General features: G+C 37.0%; 1 long non-coding RNA gene across 1 annotated transcript in view; it reads left to right on the plus strand.

Moving 5' to 3' along the window:
* The window catches only part of LOC138923965 (uncharacterized), a 93,386-nt gene extending 86,405 nt beyond the window's left edge, over positions 1-6,981 (plus strand). Inside the window, exon 3 of the long non-coding RNA XR_011438345.1 lies at positions 5,660-6,981. This is a non-coding gene — a long non-coding RNA (uncharacterized lncRNA). The remainder of the gene's footprint in view (positions 1-5,659) is intronic.
* Positions 6,982-7,258: the final 277 nt, after the last annotated feature.

Below are 7,258 nucleotides of genomic sequence, written 5' to 3' on the forward strand. Positions count from 1 at the left end.
CAGAAGCCATAGTACCCCTTGAGGCCTAAGCTTTGGAACCTGTACAAGGTTATTTCTGTCACAATCTGTTGTTCAAAGCAGGTCTTAAGGCCACTGTAATTGAAGAGGTGCGCCAATAGAGTCCCCTCTTGAAAGAAGTTGCTGCAAAATATTGTGGCCATGCTTTTCAATCAGGTCACTCCTCAGCGTCCCTCGTCACTCTGAAGCCAGAGTCCCAGGGTGTCACCTATTTGAGCTGTATGAAGGGTAGTCTTTTATATCTTCCAAATCACTGTTCTTGGCCATCTGCTTAAACATTTGTCAGAATTTTTTTTGATCAAAATAACCTGGTTCTGTCTCTTGATTTAATCTTTTTGATTAAATCAACAAATAAACTACTACTTTTAAATATATGATTGTAATACTCTCTCTGTACTGAGACTACTGGTACTTTTTACTAATCTACTTAAATGTTATTTTGTGTCAGACACTTGGCATGGAAAACGAACTAATGGCCCTGATAGAGAAGTACTATTATCCCTATTTCACAGTTGAAGATACTGAGGATTTGAGGTGTTAAGGAACATCTCTAGACTGGCATACACGGAGGTCTTCCTATCCTCCAAGTCCATGTTTTACAAAATAATACTGCCACACATAAGTAAGAATACTGTCTTCACAAGTTGATCTATCATCACTTTCCAATTTTGTAGTCAAGATCACTGTAAACACGAGCCTTATCTTAATGTTGATGTTTCTGTTTATTTTAATCGTGCATGCTACTTGTTACCACAGAAAAATAAGTCCCATTACATAAATGGATGCTGGTACCAGAAAGGCTAATTCCATGTGAGCATGAGTTTTTTCAGTGGAGTAGGTAAGAGGAGCCTTCTTGTGAGGGATCCCTCAAAACCAGGCACAGCATTGGTAGAGGCAGAGTCAAAAACTGAGACCTAGAAGCCACAGAGTAGGTAGGAGGGCAGGGTTGAAACGAGAAAAACAAAAGGAAAGCCAAGTCAAGAGCCAAACCCTGGGAAGACTGGAACAAAGGAAAAAAATTTTTAAAGAAGATCTAGATGCTCACATAGTTTGTGGAAGCCCTAAAAAGCAGATATTGAAGCAAGAGATTGAGTCATGGCATGAAGCAAGATGAGCTAGTGGCTTCTAGGGAGGTTGAAATCTCTTTAGCAATGAAGCACCCTCCGCTGTTGTCATTCCTAAATAAGACAATTAGTCCATAGGGAAAGGTAGGGGCGTTATGTGTTCTACAACTAACAGCTTAATTTCAGACTTTTTTTTGTTTGTATGTTTTGTGGTAAGAATCATCCATTGCTTCAAGAATCGGTACCGATGAGGAAAAATGAAGGAATTCTAAAATAACTGAATGACTATATGGTTGACAGGGCCCTAAAAGCTCCTAAGGGAAGCTTGGATAGTCCTAAACCCTGTGATAGTTTTCAGGAAAGGACTGCAATGGTTCCTTCTTGTGGGTGTTTCAAAGCTTTTTGCAGTAAACACTGGTTTCTATGGACCGTGGGTCTAACCCAGTAATGGTGTTCCTTTACCCTGTTGACGATCTGCTGGCCAACTAGTGTCTGAGCTCTCAATGGAAAATAAATGACCCAGAAAAGATATTCCTGCCACTGAAAAATCAAATAAAAGGCGTATGCTGACAATAGATGGGTACATAAGACCTGAAAGGAGTGATGCTCTCAGTAGACACTGGTTACTATGATTTGGTCATAGAAGTCTTGTGCAGGTGGCCCAGGATATGTCTCATACTCTACTAACAAGGCAGGTGGGACTGATCTGAGATTTTACTTTCCTACATTTTACGTATTGGGAAAGGAAGGAAAGTGTAGGAGTCAGGATTATTCATATCCCTTTTTTTGAGAGGGGTTGTTTTTGTTTTTATTTTCCTTAGACAGTATATTTAAGCTTTTTTAAACCATCCTTCAATATATATGTGGAAAATGTATCAGAAAATTGTTATCATTTATCATGTGTTAAATTCTCAAACTTGGTTGAAAGGGCAATACTTAGAGTGCACATATTGTGGTGCCCACTTCTTTGGAAAGTGAAGAAAGTACAAAACTATTTTCTCATCTTTAGTCAAATGTTTGTGATTTCAGAAGCATAGTACTGAAGCATTTATAACCTGAGATTGTGACCTCCGTATATACATTTCACAAAATATGAGGTGGCTAATTGACACACCTTGAGTGCTAACTTCTACAACTATAACGGACACTGGCATCGTGAGGCATACAGGTTCAGAAAATCACCTACTAACCCCAAGGCGAGTCACTGCTAGCATCTCTCTCTTTCTCTCTGATCGTCATTCTTCTTGTTTCCTCTCTTAAGAAGGCCTTATGATGAGGTTATTTCTTTATAGACAGTGATGAGTACAATAATTTTGTATATGTTGAAATATATATTTTTTATTCAAGGATCCAAACCAAAGCCCAAAGGTGACTTCAGGAAAAAATCTTGAATACTATGGGAAAACTAATTTCTGCTGTTTTCCCATGATCCCGTCCTCAGCAGTATTTCTTTGGAACTGGAGATCACAGTCCCTGACAGGATCTTTGGCAGCATCAAGTAAGAATTGACTGCATCCTGGCTCTCAGGAAGGCGTTCAGGGCTCCTACTTCACTGAGCAAAGGTTAGCCTGTTTCTGTATGCCCTGAGTGGTTTCAAAATGGAACTGCAGGGCACCACGTTCTCAGGTGCTCTGAATTCACCTCCTACAACCTGGGCTGGTAATTCCTCCTCAGGAGACAGAGCCTCCTGGGCTGGCCAAAAACAAGCCGTGAAGTGTGCCAAAACAGAGTGACGCTGTTCTTCCCACCACCCTGCCCTCTTTCTCCTTCATCAGATCAGACCAGCACTTCTTTCTTTTATATTTGAGTAAAAATGTCTTTAACGCATGGGAGTATTTAAGCACTAGGTATGTATGTAAGCTGCCAGGTGTAAAATCTTAGGGAGTGGTAAATCCTGTTGCAAACTGGAGAGTGCATGCAACAAATAAAACTCTTAAATAATGTGTTCTTGAGTTATTCTACTTTTGTTGTTTTTGTTCTTGTTCTCTTATTAGGAGATGAAAAAAATTAACCTACAACAGGCTATTATTGAACATGGGTCAAAAATTACAAACCCATCTCTGATTGTAACAGTTTGTGAGATGGAAACTGCATATGACTTAAAGACAGAAGAGAGTTATAATAGGTCACGAATAAAATCTATCCAGATGAATAATTCATTCATGAAAATAGCAACAAGTGATATTCTGAGGGAGACTGTAGTATCCACAATTCTAAACTAAATTTTTAGGGATAAATCTTGAAACAGTTCTTCATCCATAAATATATTGTTTCATCTGATTTCTGCATTTTTCCATGAGAGGAGGGTAAAGGACAATAATGATTCCTTGTATTTATCTTTTGCTGTGAAATAACCCTTTTATTTCTATTCAAATTTCTGGTTATGAGGGATTTTTAGATATTTTACTTTAATCCACATTGTATTCTTTCATTTCTCTCATCACACCCACACTCTCTTCACAGTGTTTACACAGTGTTTTTAGCTTCAAGTCTTCTCCGTGGAACAGGAAGAAACATTTCACTCTGTCATTTTAGAAAGCGTTGTGCCTCTACTTCCTGCTGTAGAAAGGAAATAATAATAGCATTTACCTCGCAGGATTAAATTAAATTTAAAAAAAGATAACCTGCATAACATACTTAGGAAAGTGTCAGACACATAGTTTGCGTCAAAATTATTAGTTGTCATCATTATCATTATCTCATAGTCTATTCACACACACACAAAATAATATCTGGACAGTTTGGCAGGTGCTGTCTTTTCCCACTTTGAAATACTGGCAGCCTGGCTGTTAATTCTGTAAGAACTTTGCTAACTTTTGCGAGTCCTACTAGTGTACATTTATCAACACCCTGAGTCAGAAACTCTGAGAGAGGGCCATTAGTTACACCTCTGCCAATAGTGTGTGATGACTCCCATTTCTCTAGTACATCCAAGGGATCTAAAAGGCAGCACCATCCCTAATGGAATCTAAACTGAGAAAATGTATCCACACAGTCAAACTAATAAAGGACATAAACACAAACTGTTTAATTTATCTAAAGCAAGCCAATGAAAGTGCCTGGTCGTTTTAGAATTAAGTAAGTATTTTAAAATTAAACAGCCATTTAATATTAACCCCGTGAAGGGAGTGTGTGTGTGTAGTGTGAGGCGAGGTGGGGATGGATAGAGCTCAAAGGTAAGCCGGAGCCCTTAGGCCTCTTACTGATTTCACACCTCTCTGGCAGAGATGGTCCATCTTGCCATGGGCCCGCCATGCTTCCTTTTATGCTTAAAGCATGACGTAATGGGCAGCTAGTGATTTTCTTGCTATGTTCTGTTCCTAGGAACCATTCAGTCTCTGGGGATAAATTCACTCATATGCTTTCTATTTTTGTTAAAATCTGTTAAGATTTTTTTTTCTTGAAAAAAAATTTGCCTGCAGCAGAGCTGTATTTCACAGCTGGCATATTGATTTTATTCTGAAGTTCCTAAGCATACTTACTCTGAAAATGGTTATTGTGTTCTATTATAAAATAGTGCCACCGGCTGCAGACATCTCTCTCTTCCTACTTCTCTCATTCTTCCTTGCTGAGTTCTCGCTAATGTTTTTCATCTCCTACCTGATTCTCTTAGCTCAGTCAATGAGAGAAGGGTTGGATAATACCATCTCCAAACCCCCAATGTCAGAGGTGAAGGGTACAACAGCATGGGTGGGACAGATCAAGCAAAACTGCAAGACTCAGATGCTTCTAGGTGGGCTGGGAAGGGAAACCCATTAGAGAATGAGGAGATTTTATCAGTACAGGCATAAGAAGAATTTTTAATTTATGTTCATTAATTTTTCCTTTCATCATTCCTCTAGCTACATTTGCAGTCTCATTCAACCTTAAGCAAGGGCGATGAAAGCCAGTTTATTCGCCCACCACATCCAGGACTAGAAACAGTCTTAAAACCAGTATCATTGGAATGCAATTAAGTAGCATAATTCTTCTGTTGAATATTATTTTTTCTCTTGTCTTCAGGTTATATATACTTCCTCAAGACAACAGTTCCTACTTCTACTTAGTTTACTGTACGTCATGTTTGATATCATAAGTCTTAAAATTAACTGTTTCTGTAGGTGTTACCAATCTGTTGTCAAAGGATAAGTTATTTTTTTTTAACTAGTGGATATTACCTTCTCCTGGAAGTGTGGAGCATATCAAACAGTGTTTGTAAAATGTGGCTGAGCAATTGTGTTTATTTATCATCAATAAGATTGATGTATTTTCCAAAAAACAAAACAAAACAAAAATGTGTGTGTGTGTGTGTGTGTGTGTGTGTGTGTGTATATATATATATATATATATATATATACATGTATATATTTAACTTTTTGATAGTTTAATGAGAAAGTGAGAGTATTGGCTTCACTTTCCATTGAAAACAGTGCCTAGACATTGTAGGAGATTAAAGAGAGAGGGAGAGAAAAGGAACATATCACCTGAGCACCTCTTACCTTGTATGTGATAGACACATGTTAGATATCTTACATTCAGTGTTTACATTTTAATATTTATGAGCTTGTCTTCAATATATCATTCTCCTTATCTTACAGATAAATGAACTGTGACACTGAAAGGCTAAAGGCAGCCCAAAAACCTCAGTGCTGATCAGATATGCAATACAATGGCATTTGTGAGCAGATCAAGCAAGACTATGGGGTCCAGGACTTAATTGAGAGCCATGTAATAAGTAAATAATGAATCTACAGCTAGATCGCCAGCCTTTTGTCCCTTAGTGTAGTTATTTCTCCATGCTAGTATATGCTATTCTAGTCTACAGCTAACAGAAGACTTACAATCAACTTGAATATTCAGATATAGATGTAGGAAATAATATGAGTAAAATATGCAGTATAATTAAGTGCTATATGTGTAGCAGAGATAAAGCATTAGACTGTTAAAAGTTTCAGTATGAATATAAAGGCATTTGGTATAGTTTTATCAGTGGGAGGAATAGTTTAAATATGTATGAGCGAATGGCTAGTCATGATTTGGCATTTTCTGTAAGAAATATATGTTGGATATTAGACGATTGAGTTCACACCCAGACATACAGGGTCGTACGTCACGTCAACGTTGTGAGATGATGTGTCACGTCCGTATTTTATGGACACACACTGAGTAAGTGGATGAAGTGTGGTATAACAGCAGTGGCATAAGAAGCTGCAGAATTGTCTCACAAGATTGTATAAGGGATTAAATGACATACTAAGTGAGAGACTATACGTGAAGGCATTTTGTAAATTATGATATGTGACACAAGTGACAGGTAATATCTCATATCTTCTATAGACCTTATACCTTAAATGACTTTTTATATAATTCTGTCTTCTTATATTAAGAGATACATGTTCACTATTTTATTCTTATTATGAATACTTTTTTATGGATGAGGAAACAGAGATTCAAAGAGGTAAAGTGAGTTTTCAGTAATCACATAGTTATTAAGTAGAGAAGCCAGGGCACAGGTATATAGGTAGATATAGATACAGATATAGATATAGATATATAGATATAGATATCTGTCTGATTCTAAGCTGTGCTCAGTTTAATTGAGATAACACATTTTAAAACTGTAGGTATAGGCTTCCAGGAACCTTTCTAAGGATCAGATTGAGAGGTTTTAGAATAGGTGGTTGGACTACGTAATTTCTAGAGTAACTTTTAGCCACTATGTTAGATAATTCAGAGTTTTCTTTTAGACAAAATATAATATAAGCCTGTTATTTGCAGTGTCTGCCTTTTTTTCTTATTTTTTTAATTGAGGTGTGATTGACATATTATATGCTTTTTACGTAGAAATTAGACACTGAATCTCCATCATTAATATTGTAAACAAATATGATAAATGGATTCTATAAACTAAAGATATTCAGATTCAGTTTCCATGAACATTAATTAAGCATTTACTATGTACTTATCAGTAGGGTTTTTTTCTGTTGATTTGGGACTTTTTCTGTTTTTCTTTATTTTGTTTTTCTTAACCTTGAAGTCTAAGGCCCAGAGTATGTAGAAAATTGCTAACAATTGTGTGCAGATTCCTTATCTCAAACTTTCTAAGACACAGAAGAATCAGCGATAGCAATATCTGTAATCATGCGTGTTCCAGTGTTCTCCCTCAGTCTGTATAAGCAAAAGAAGGGAGGAGGAGA

The sequence above is a fragment of the Equus caballus genome, chromosome 4 (genome assembly GCF_041296265.1).
Source record: "Equus caballus isolate H_3958 breed thoroughbred chromosome 4, TB-T2T, whole genome shotgun sequence".
Taxonomy (NCBI): Eukaryota; Metazoa; Chordata; class Mammalia; order Perissodactyla; family Equidae; genus Equus; species Equus caballus.